At 43.1% G+C, this 12,949-nt stretch overlaps 3 non-coding genes across 3 annotated transcripts; all 3 read left to right on the top strand.

Moving 5' to 3' along the window:
* The first annotated feature begins 1,709 nt into the window (after positions 1–1,709).
* trnak-uuu (transfer RNA lysine (anticodon UUU)) lies at positions 1,710–1,782 on the top strand. The gene has a single exon. It is a non-coding gene; the product is annotated as a tRNA-Lys (tRNA).
* Positions 1,783–2,210: 428 nt separating this feature from the next.
* Positions 2,211–2,282, top strand: trnah-gug (transfer RNA histidin (anticodon GUG)). The gene has a single exon. It is a non-coding gene; the product is annotated as a tRNA-His (tRNA).
* Positions 2,283–2,932: 650 nt separating this feature from the next.
* trnak-uuu (transfer RNA lysine (anticodon UUU)) lies at positions 2,933–3,005 on the top strand. The gene has a single exon. It is a non-coding gene; the product is annotated as a tRNA-Lys (tRNA).
* Positions 3,006–12,949: the final 9,944 nt, after the last annotated feature.

Genomic DNA, 12,949 nt, shown 5'->3' with positions numbered 1-12,949 from the left:
AACTTTTTTTATATTTAACTTGTATAAATTTTATATAAATGTATATAACTTGTAAAAAAAAAAAAAAAATTTAACCATCGCTTTGGCGCCCTCATGATGCGGCGCCCCTATGCGCCGCATATAGCGCATACCCACTTTTTGCGCCACTGGCTACAAACAACTGCGCCTTTGACACACGTTTACAATAACGATAGGAGCGCAGCAAGTCAACAGCATTGAAGCTTGTGAAGAGGCTTTCCAGACAAGTAGCAGTGAGTATTTGTTCTTTTTCCTAGCATTATTTTCCTTTAATTACTATTATCATCAGTCTACTAGGCTGCATTCCCACTAATTAGCAAATATATTTTGACATAGCAGACGTTTTGACGGCCATTCTGAATCTTCGAAGAAGGAAACGCAAAGCATTGGAGGACACTCTTTTTTCTGCGCCAATACGATTCATTTTGCTGTGCGTTCCCACGCAGCACGCACGCTTCTCGAGCAAGAGCCCGGATAGCTCAGTCGGTAGAGCATCAGACTTTTAATCTGAGGGTCCAGAGTTCAAGTCCCTGTTCGGGTGAACAAGCCTCTTTTTGTGGAGCGGTACGTTTTGTTGTTGAGTTCTTGCTGATCTACACTGGCCTCGGGCAGCGACGCTGCAAGGCACCAATCCACAAACGACGTGCCCCTTTCAGCCAGCTTGTAGTCGTGGCCGAGTGGTTAAGGCGATGGACTAGAAATCCATTGGGGTCTCCCCGCGCAGTTTCGAATCCTACCGACTAGGTTGACAGCATGCGCCTGCTTTAGTTTGTAACCTTCTGGAGGCCTAGCTTAAGCTTTATAAAAGGAAAAACAGAATCCTTTTCTTTTCAGTGACTTCTTCTCCAGAGTCACTGTTACAGGATTACCCTTGAAAAGATTTATGTTGGTAAGAAACAGTTTTGTCTGCAAGCTAAAGATGACAAGGCCCCTTTGTATTCAAGGACACGTCAGGTAGACTGGTAGCTCGCCGTGATCGTATAGTGGTTAGTACTCTGCGTTGTGGCCGCAGCAACTCCGGTTCGAATCCGGGTCACGGCAAGATTTTCTGGGTGCCATTGAAATTGAGCTCCATGTCGCCACCTGTCCCCACCCCGTCCTTCAGACTACTCTTTTTGTGCACGGCGCGTGCCCTTGATGTGCTCTGGATGTTCGAGTGAATTGAAACTGGGACCTTCTTTGAAAGCACGAGCTTTCAGGTTCGAACCCTTAGAGAAAAGACTGAAAACGAAATGCTCCTATTTATGTGGGAAGAATCTTGCTTCAGAGAGAATATGGTGCGTGTATATTTTCTAATCGCTAGGTGTCAGTTAACTCGCTGGCTGTTACCTAGAGTGCCGCGGGCTTGCTATTTGCTACGAACAACTGCGCCTTTGACACAAGTTTACAATAACGATAAGAGCGCGGCAAGTCAACAGCATTGAAGCGTGTGAAGAGGCTTTCCAGACAAGTAGCAGTGAGTTTTTGTTCTTTTTCCTAGCATTATTTTCCTTTAATTACTATTATCATCAGTCTAATAGGCTGCATTCCCACTAATTTGCAAATATATTTTGACATAGCAGACGTTTTGACGGCCATTCTGAATCTTCGAAGAAGGAAACGCAATGCATTGGAGGACACTCTTTTTTCTGCGCCAATACGATTCATTTTGCTGTGCGTTCCGACACAGCACGCACACTTCTCGAGCAAGAACCTGGATAGCTCAGTCGGTAGAGCATCAGACTTTTAATCTGAGGGTCCAGGGTTCAAGTCCCTGTTCGGGCGAACGGGCGTCTTTTTGTGGAGCGGTACGTTTTGTTGTTGAGTTCTTGCTGATCTACACTGGCCTCGGGCAGCGACGCTGCAAGGCACCAATCCACAAACGACGTGCCCCTTTCAGCCAGCTTGTAGTCGTGGCCGAGTGGTTAAGGCGATGGACTAGAAATCCATTGGTGTCTCCCCGCGCAGTTTCGAATCCTACCGACTAGGTTGACAGCATGCGCCTGCTTTAGTTTGTAACCTTCTGGAGGCCTAGCTTAAACTTTATAAAAGGAAAAACAGAATCCTTTTCTTTTCAGTGACTTCTTCTCCAGAGTCACTGTTACAGGATTACCCTTGAAAAGAGTTATGTTGGTAAGAAACAGTTTTGTCTGCAAGCTAAAGATGACAAGGCCCCTTTGTATTCAAGGACACGTCAGGTAGACTGGTAGCTCGCCGTGATCGTATAGTGGTTAGTACTCTGCGTTGTGGCCGCAGCAACCCCGGTTCGAATCCGGGTCACGGCAAGATTTTCTGGGTGCCATTGAAATTGAGCTCCATGTCGCCACCTGTCCCCACCCCGTCCTTCAGACTACTCTTTTTGTGCACGGCGCGTGCCCTTGATGTGCTCTGGATGTTCGAGTGAATTGAAACTGGGACCTTCTTTGAAAGCACGAGCTTTCAGGTTCGAACCCTTAGAGAAAAGACTGAAAACGAAATGCTCCTATTTATGTGGGAAGAATCTTGCTTCAGAGAGAATATGGTGCGTGTATATTTTCTAATCGCTAGGTGTCAGTTAACTCGCTGGCTGTTACCTAGAGTGCCGCGGGCTTGCTATTTGCTACGAACAACTGCGCCTTTGACACAAGTTTACAATAACGATAAGAGCGCGGCAAGTCAACAGCATTGAAGCGTGTGAAGAGGCTTTCCAGACAAGTAGCAGTGAGTTTTTGTTCTTTTTCCTAGCATTATTTTCCTTTAATTACTATTATCATCAGTCTACTAGGCTGCATTCCCACTAATTAGCAAATATATTTTGACATAGCAGACGTTTTGACGGCCATTCTGAATCTTCGAAGAAGGAAACGCAATGCATTGGAGGACACTCTTTTTTCTGCGCCAATACGATTCATTTTGCTGTGCGTTCCGACACAGCACGCACACTTCTCGAGCAAGAACCTGGATAGCTCAGTCGGTAGAGCATCAGACTTTTAATCTGAGGGTCCAGGGTTCAAGTCCCTGTTCGGGCGAACGGGCGTCTTTTTGTGGAGCGGTACGTTTTGTTGTTGAGTTCTTGCTGATCTACACTGGCCTCGGGCAGCGACGCTGCAAGGCACCAATCCACAAACGACGTGCCCCTTTCAGCCAGCTTGTAGTCGTGGCCGTACCCTCCGGCGAATGGACAGCCTAACTATTCCTAACCATTTGTTACAAGTCCTAACACAAGTCCTAACACAATCTAAATAAGTCCTAACAATTCCTAACACAATCTAAATAAGTCCTAACAATTCCTAACACAGGTCCTAACAATCCTAAATTACGTCCTAACAGTTCCGAACAGCGGGTCCTAACAGTTCCGAACAGCGGGGTAAAACAGCCATTGGCTGGACGGGCCAAAACAGTCATTGGCCGAAACATAGTCTCGTGACCACCGTCATAAAGAGCGACGGCGCGAAAAGGACTCGTCATTCACCCCATCACTACCTGAGACGGTTTTGTGTTTTGATGCAGGCAAGTACAGTTTAATTAACATTTTAACGTGAAAGAGAAAAATTATCTATTCGTTGGACATTACAGTTCAAACTCGGTTTAGGTTGCACACGTTTAATTCAGCTATCTTTATTTGTAATTCGTTGTTTTAACACTTATATAGAGTTCGGAGGCCATGTTTTGATATAGTGATATAAATCGCGGCCTTCATACTGCAAAAGCTTAGCCGGACTGGTTTAAGATAACAGTATATGGACTATAAATGAGGATAATAATTCCTATGATGATTGATGTTAAAATACAGAGTGGTGACTTGTTTTGTATTAACCATAGAGTGTACAAATAAAACCGTAATAAAAAGCCTAATAACTTTAGAAACTAATTATGTTATAATTTTTACATAATGAACTGCTTTATTTTTACTCTCTGTTGCTTTTTACTGTTTTCAATTTATTAGTTTTTTTTTTCAATCGCTAACAAGCGCTTACCCATACTTCAGATCATTTTTCTAAACTCTTAAAACAGACTCACACCCACAAAACACAATTGGCCAAATGGATGATTTTCTTCTCAAAAACACATTTTGAAAAACACACTCTTCATTTCAAAATAGAACACATCTTTCTCTGCATACACTAACTTTACCAAAACACTGAAAATCTGACTCAGACTCAGAATGAAATTATTCTGTCAAAGAATAACACTTGTTTTCACGTCACAAGGTACATGCAGTCAATCAAAGTACACCCAGTTTCAAAATACTGGCTATTGTTGACATTACAAAAACTTCATAGACTTTAGTGTTTCAGTTTGAAAAACATGCAAAACATGCAGTCCACCGTTTTTACACTACATTTCTTGGTTGGGAATTGTATGTCCACATGTACAGTAACTTTACTTTTTTCCAGCCTCTCGTAGTGAAAGACTGTTGATTACATGGTCAATGATAGTGGCACGGATTTCATCACTGACTACTGTTCTTGCAGCCCTTGGAATGCCACCACCACACATTCTTACACCTTTACCTTGCCCTCTCCTTGGGCCTTCTCTTCTCCCTGGCCCTGCTCCTCTCACTTCACCTCTCATCTCTCACTGCACCCCTCACTGCACCTCTCACTGCACCCTTCACTGCATCTCACCTCTCACTGCATCTCACCTCTCACTGCACACTGCACCCCTCACTGCACCTCTCACTGCATCGCACCTCTCACTGCATCTCACCTCTCACTGCACCCCTCACTGCACCTTTCACTGCACCCCTCACTGCATCTCACCTCTCACTGCATCTCACCTCTCACTGCACACTGCACCCCTCACTGCACCCCTCACTGCATCTCACCTCTCACTGCATCTCACCTCTCACTGCACCTCACCTCTCACTGCACCTCACCTCTCACTGCACCTCACCTCTCACTGCACCTCACCTCTCACTGCACCTCACCTCTCACTGCACCTCACCTCTCACTGCACCTCTCACTGCACCTCTCACTGCACCACTCACTGCACCCCACCTCTCACTGCACCTCTCACTGCACCTCTCACTGCACCTCTCACTGCACCTCTCACTGCACCCCTCACTGCATCTCTCACTGCATCTCTGACTGCACCTCTCACTGCACCTCTCACTGCACCACTCACTGCACCACTCACTGCACCCCTCACTGCATCTCACCTCTCACTGCACCTCTCACTGCACCTCTCACTGCACCTCTCACTGCACCCCTCACTGCATCTCACCTCTCACTGCACCTCTCACTGCACCTCTCACTGCACCTCTCACTGCACCTCTCACTGCACCTCTCACTGCACCACTCACTGCATCTCACCTCTCACTGCACCTCACCTCTCACTGCACACTGCACCTCTCACTGCACCTCTCACTGCACCCCTCATTGCACCAATTTGAATTTAGTGCAACGTAATCATTCATTCTATTTACCATAGTTTAAAAATTGTCTTTTAACATGGTTAAATTAACAAACATACGTAATTTGACAACCATCCATGTGTAAAATCCCTCTTCTACATAAAATTTGTCTTAAATGTTTTCCCCTAAGCCTTTTCTTTAAATTTCATTTCATTTGTATCTCTCTGAAGTTGTTCTCAAGTTGTCTGGTATTTACCCTGTTGTTTCATATTTATAGACATGACTAAGACTGGTAAACCAGACTCATACTGGCATGACATCATGTGCAAGTATGCCCAAGGGAAGTACCACTTCTCAACAGGCAAGAAGCCAGGGGCGAAGAAGTGGAAGCATGCCTTGGAAAGAATTAATAACTGTCCATTACACAAACAGACCTGTGCATATGATATATTTGGGAAAATAATCACTTGCAAATGTGGTTATCATAAGGTATGTAATGAATGTGATTATTTTACCTATGCTGGTGATCATTACTAATTTAAAAACATTTTTTAATAAGAGAAAAATGTTCATTATTTGAGCTGTAAAGCCTGACATGAAATAATAGTCAGAAAAAGGTGTGTGTGTATATATATATATATATATATATATATATATATAATGCGCACAAACTGAGCAAAGCTGTGCAATTTAGTGCAAATGCTGTCAGTACACTAGATTAATTTCTTAGCTTTTAATGTAAATCAGTGAGGTCTTTATAATGGTATAACAGGTTACTTGAATAAAATGCATATAAATGTCAATTTAACTCGCAGTAAAAAGATGCCTGCACAAAGACCTGAAGGTGGGTGTTTTTACAATTCTACTTAAAGGTGTATTACTTTCCTTAAAGAACAACAACCTATGAATCAGACGACAGTTTGCATGTAGTAATTGTGTACAACATGTTTTTCAGCAAAGTTTTGATTTTGATAATTTGCAGATTTTGAGACCTAGGGAAAACACTAATCCTAGGGAAAACACTAATGCTTTTTTTACAGTCAGCAGAGCAGACAGTGTTAGGCATGCAAGCAGGACCACAGAGCAGTGCAGGCATGCAAGCAGGACCACAGAGCAGTGCAGGCATGCAAGCAGGACCACAGAGCAGTGCAGGCATGCAAGCAGGACCACAGAGCAGTGCAGGCATGCAAGCAGGACCACAGAGCAGTGCAGGCATGCAAGGAGGACCACAGAGCAGTGCAGGCATGCAAGGAGGACCACAGAGCAGTGCAGGTGCAAAACCTGCCTCATGGAGCAGTGCAGGTGCGCAGGCAAGACCAGCCTCATGGAGCAGTGCAGGTGCGCAGGCAAGACCAGCCTCATGGAGCAGTGCAGGTGCGCAGGCAAGACCAGCCTCATGGAGCAGTGCAGGTGCTCAGGCAAGACCAGCCTCATGGAGCAGTGCAGGTGCTCAGGCAAGACCACTGAGCAGTGCAGGCGCAAAACCAGCCCCAGAGAGCAGTGCAGGCTCAAGATCAGTCCCAGAGAGCAGTGCAGGCTCAAGATCAGTCCCAGAGAGCAGTGCAGGCTCAAGATCAGTCCCAGAGAGCAGTGCAGGCTCAAGAGCAGTCCCAGAGAGCAGTGCAGGCTCAAGATCAGTCCCAGAGAGCAGTGCAGGCTCAAGATCAGTCCCAGAGAGCAGTTCTTCAATAAAGTGTGGTCTTTGTGGTGAAGACATTGATGTGGACTGTTTCTCCGAACATCTGTCAGATTACCATGTCCAAGAATGTTGTGACCAGTGTGGTGCAAAAGTCTGGGGTGCGGTTGGACTTCTTCACCACATTGAAACTAATCATCCTTGTACCAGTCTTGCAGGGACAGAATCTGTGGATCCACCAACATCTTCTCCAACAACATCATTTACTGAATCACCCGCATACATTGAAGAGCAGCAAGGCGTTCCACAAACTGCACCTCAAACACCATCCCTGGAAATTAACCTGAGGCCTCCAGTAGTGAATTGGGTGAGTTTTCTCCCCAAACAGTTCTGTCGAGTTATTAAGCCAGCAGACCAGAAGTGGATCGCGCAGTGTCTATATGACGCCACAGGACGACTTAAGCAGCAGTTTTCTCAAAACTGGTTTCATCCACCAAGTCCCAGCAAGCCTACAACTTCACCTCCTGATCCTAACACCTACTTTAGACAGCGTATGTTTCTGTGGGCCCCAATGAGAATGTGGGGTATTCCTCTGAAGTGCACACAGTGCAATAGGAAGATGCACCATTCAGGAATCTACACAAAAGTGAGGGAAGTCATTGATATTGACTCGAGATATTATTTAATTGGAGTAGACTACCCTCGCTGCAGTAAGTGTAAGATTCCTGTCTGCCCTTGGAGTTCGGAGATCCTCAAACAACTAGATCCCTCCCACAGAAACAAATTCCCCGCTGTTCTTACCACTCACCTTGCACTTGACAGGAAGTGTGTGACTTTGTTGAAGCCTAGAACTGCTGGGAACAGCTCCAGTTTCTTGCAGCAGGCGCTTGAAGAAGTTCACAGCGAGGAGTGGGCAAGACGTACCATTAACTATCTGACAGACTGTGAATTTCACAAAAAGAAATGTGCCCTGACACAGGCTGAAGTGGTATATCAGCAGCCACCGCCTTTTTGCCCCCTACCTCTGGCACAGTGGTTTGAGACGGTTCATGCCAACGAGATCCTGAGTCACATTGATGAGCTAAAGGGTGTCATAACATCAACATATGGTAGCATCCTGAAGCTTGATTCTACCAAGAAGGTAAATGTATATAAAAAGAGGCAAATGCATGTTAATTTCAACTTGATGTTCAGAGATTTTTACCTGATTGTAATGTTTGTGTATTTATATAGATAACTAAAAAGCTTGCTGGTGGCATTGCGGACACTGCTACATGGATGACCAATGTTGGCAATGAGTTTGGCCAAGTCCTGAACTGTGTCCTAACCACTGGTGAGGGAGCTGGCATAGATGACTTGTGTCAGGGCATCGTAAAGCGATACAAGGATGCTGGGGAGCCAGAGCCAGCTGTGATTTACGTTGACCGGGACTGCTGCAGCGAGACAGGTTTGTTACATTAAGTCTTTACCTAATATGAATGTGTTTGTATTTCTAATTCATATTAGCAACCATTTCAGGCATGTTTCTAAATTACTAAAAACTAAATTTCATTCCTGTACATGGTTTTTCTAGGTGTTTGTTCATATTCTTTAAGAACACTCATAAAGAGAATTTTTAGAACTATTTACTATAGAAATTTATATTTTTTTAGATCTATTTACAATGGTTCTAAAATTCTTAATTTCTATTTACAGTAGCAATTTACTATGAGAACCCTGTTCAGTGTTTGCAATCAAGTAGACAAAAGCTTATGTAAAACAGCATTATTATATTTCTTTAATGATGCAAATGTAAATCTGAGAAAACAATCACTCCTTGTTTCTCATTGGTGTAGGCATGACTCCAGTTCTTACCTGGTTCCGACCATGGAATATCACAGTGCGACTTGATGTGTTCCACTTCATGCGGCGGTTTACTGCTGGCCTTACAACGGAGCACCATCCACTGTATGGCACTTTCTGCTCCAAGTTGTCCAGCTGTATATTTGAATGGGACAAGGATGACATCTCTCGTCTTAAAGAGGCGAAAAAGACCATGCTTTTAAAAAAACATGGGGGTCATATTTCAACAGAGGCCCAAATCCTGTCAAGCATCACCTCCAGTGAGCTGGCCAAGCACTGCAGGAGGAGGACACGCGGAGTTGAAGAAACTCGTGTCTTGATACAAGGACTGCTGGACTCCATGTGGGAACTGACCGACACCACTGGTTTGCGCCTCATCAATCCAGAGAGCATGACACGTGTGTGGGAGGTACAGCAGAAACACTTACCTTGCATCCAAGATCCACCCGGTGTTCAGTTGTACACAAAACTGGGCTCCGGTTTACAGAAGGGTGACAAGGTTCTGGATGTACTGAGGTGTGGCAGAGGGTCCTCCTCTCTGGAAAGCTTCCATCGCCACCAGTGCACTTTTATTCCAGGTAAATTGAAATTATAAAACAATATTATGCATATATTTAAATAGTGTTGTCACAATACTGAAGTTGCTGACTTCGAAAATTAAAGGCACCAAATTGGAAACAAACCTTTTTCTTAGGCCTGGTGGTTCTGAGTGGGGGGTTATATAATAGTATTTTAATCATGTGAAACATTGTCTTTCAGGTTGGAGATGTAATGCACTACATACGCAGATGTACATGCTTGAGGGTGCATCTAGGTGGAACATCAACCGAGCTCATCAAGCTGTGGACATGAGTGGTACATCACTTACTAAAATGTATGATGTACGTTTAATGTCCCACATGAATGTCCTCAGCAACAGAGTCCTTGGATGTGCACTCCTGCCAGAATTCAAACCTCCTGGGAAACCCACTGGTAAGATTCACCATTGTACACACTATTACGATAGTGATTCCAGGCATCACTGTGTGTTTTAAAAGGCTTTGCATGCTGCCTGAACGCTAACCAATCAGACCATCGTTTTCATGACTGATCATTGCTGTAAAGGTGCTTGTTCCTAGTTATAAGATATGTCAGTTTGTGAAGTTGAAGTGTATTTGTTTTAGTTTTTCTTTTGTGATTTTTGCTTTTACATTTTTCATGTTAATCGCAAAATAGATTTTTCATTAGCAACACTACATTCATCACATGCACTGTAGCCTACTGCTTTAGCCTGATATATAGCTCTTATTACAAAATGTTTATTGAATCTTTATGGCAGATGAGCGTATAGCTGTGGAGTACTTGCTGGCACAGTCTGACAGAGGAGACCTGCTTTCTCCACTGGAGCAACATGGAATCGCCTTGCCAGAGATGGAGGTTGAAGTTCAGGAGGATGAGTGTCTGGATGTCACAATATGTGATGCGGCAGACCTCAATTTGGGCACACACACCCTTGCAAGTTCCAGCAGTCATGGTGATTCATTGATCTCACCTCTGGTAATGTCAATTTTCTTGATCGTTTTGAATTAAAATTACATAGGAATGTTAATGTTTTTAGGAGCAATGAATGAGTTGCTTCATGATTAAACGTTCATTTAATTAAAAGATTAATAATAGTCAATTTGAACAGTCAATTTTGTAACTGAAGTTTATTCTTCTCTTTAAAATGTTTTTAAAAAATCTAGGAAACCAGTGTGCCAAGTGGTGGCTCTTACAGTCCTGACATTGAAGACATTTCCTGTGCTGGGCCCAGCACACCACCTCCGGTAAAGTTTCTAATACCTGATGCTTGTAATTTGTGAATGGTTTATCAAAGTATCAAAATAATTTCCTAATCCAGGATTCTGTTTTTGTTTCCATTTCTAGGACAGTAGATGTGATTCAAGGGGTGTTCCTGGATGGGAGGCAGTGGATAACCTGGCAGGCTATCTCGTCAGTCTCAACCGCACGATCACTGGTTTATCAACTAACGAGATAGCAGAGATCTTGCGGTTGTATTCGTATTTGCATACCATTGATCAGTCCCCCTCCAAGTATTCCCTTAAGTGCAAGAAAAAGACCTTGGAAGGTCCTTGGAGAGCTTCTCGGAAGCGTAGTGGCTCAGCCCCTGGTCAGCAAGCAGCTGAGAGGTGAGTTAAATTGTAGTGCACCGGTGTTAAATTTGAGTCTTGTTGAATGCTCCCTGTATAATTTAATTCCTTTCAAAGGTTAAAAATACTTTAAAAAAACTGTTTTGATGAGATCCAGGATAGATCATAAAGTCTATCTCTCATTGCCATACAATTCCAAAACATAATCAGTCTATATGTTTACAAAGCTATAATGAACCATAGAATACTAATCATACATAATACAATCATGCATCTTTTTATTCACAGACTGTTCATGACTCATGGTCAGGCTGCCCAGAGACCTGATGCCAACAGGGTTTCAGAATGTGTTGCACTCAAGCTTCTGAAGGAATTCAGGGAAGCCAGAAATAGGCCTAAAGATAACAAGGGCAAAACCTTTCCCATTCCTCAGGCAATTGTGATGATTTATAGCCACATCAAGCAGCTGCTTGAAGACTACAGAGAGCTACTAGACCAGGGGCCGTATTCACAAAGAATTTTATTTTACCACTAGGAGTACTCCTAAATCCCATTAAAATATTTTAGCTAGGAGTTTTCTCTTAAAAGTTATTCACAACGCCTTTCAGACCTACTCTTAGTAAGGAAAAATGACAACTCCTAAACTAAGAGTGAGTCTTCGTTGCTATGGATGACGTCAATTCTCATGCACGAGTTTCCTCGCAATGATCACGGTGATTGGTTGTTAGATGACAGGGCCGTCATGCGGAACATAACACAGACACAACAATTCATGGAATTACGACATCTAAATATGTCTGGGTCCTACACAAAATAATAATAGTAATGTCATCGAAATGCATATATAATGACATGTTTGTGCAGGCCCCAGTGAAGTGTAATTCTAAAAAGGCAGAGAGAGAGAGAAAAGTGGTGAATTAAATTAAATTAAGGTAGCCTAATACCCTAATGAAACCGCCACGGCGCCACTTGCCTAATAATGAAAAACGACACTTGCATTATCACTTGCTTGGTTAATTGACATCCTATTAGTATAGAAGCTTGTTTCCGCCACTGAATAAAAATAAATTAAAATAATTGCGACTTTTTATCTCACAATTGCGAGATATGAAGTCAGAATTGTGAGAAATAAAGTCGCAGTTGTGAGATAAAAAGTCGCAATTAGCTTTTTTATTTTTCATTCTGTGGCGGAAACAAGCTTCCATAGCCTAAATAGACTACTTAAAGCAAGTATTTGCTCCTATTGAAGTAATGTAATAGTTGAATAACGGTGGATTATGAACTCGCCAAAACGGAAAAGAAAGCCCAACTGGACACAGGATCAGTTAGTGCTGGAAAACTGGCCCAGTTGGTGCTGAAAAAAAATAAAAAATAAAAGGGAAATTCGACACTGGGATATCAAGTAAAACAAAGCGTGAGACATGGGAGAGAATATGTTTACAGATCAATGCAGCATTCCCGCTTGTGTGGCAGACCCCGGACGACTGCGAGAGGCGGTGGTATGCGCTACAATCCTTTGTGAATAGGTCTTAGTGAGTTAGGAGTCCTCCCTACTTCTTTTAAGCTGTCCCAGACTTAGGTGCTACTTTTAGGGCTAAAATGCTTCGTGAATTACTTTTAGTGAAAAAAATTAGGAGTCCTAAAGTTAGGAGTGACACGCCCATTATCTTTAGGAGTTGCTACTAAATTCGCCAGTTAGGAGCTACTTTTAGCCTTAAAATTCTTTGTGAATACAGCCCCAGACCAACTTGGTGCTAGTTACTATAAACAACACCACAGTGTCTTCATGGTGAGTTGGATTTCAGCTTCCTAAATTCACTTCAGTAATATGAAATCTATTCCTATGATGAACGACTGCACTTCTGAAATAATAAATCTTTTGAACTATTCTCTATTCCACATGTATTTGTATATAACATACATTAAATGTATACATTGTTTTCAGACACCGTCTCATTTTGAAACTTGCAACCTTTTATATGTCTGCCAAAAAAAGGATTTAAAAAATTT

The sequence above is a fragment of the Siphateles boraxobius genome, unplaced genomic scaffold, assembly GCF_051911475.1.
Source record: "Siphateles boraxobius isolate OS27281-9 unplaced genomic scaffold, OSU_SipBor_1 39, whole genome shotgun sequence".
Classification (NCBI taxonomy): Eukaryota; Metazoa; Chordata; class Actinopteri; order Cypriniformes; family Leuciscidae; genus Siphateles; species Siphateles boraxobius.
The sequence above is the reverse complement of the archived record's forward strand: the minus strand, read 5'-3'. Positions and strand labels throughout refer to the sequence as shown.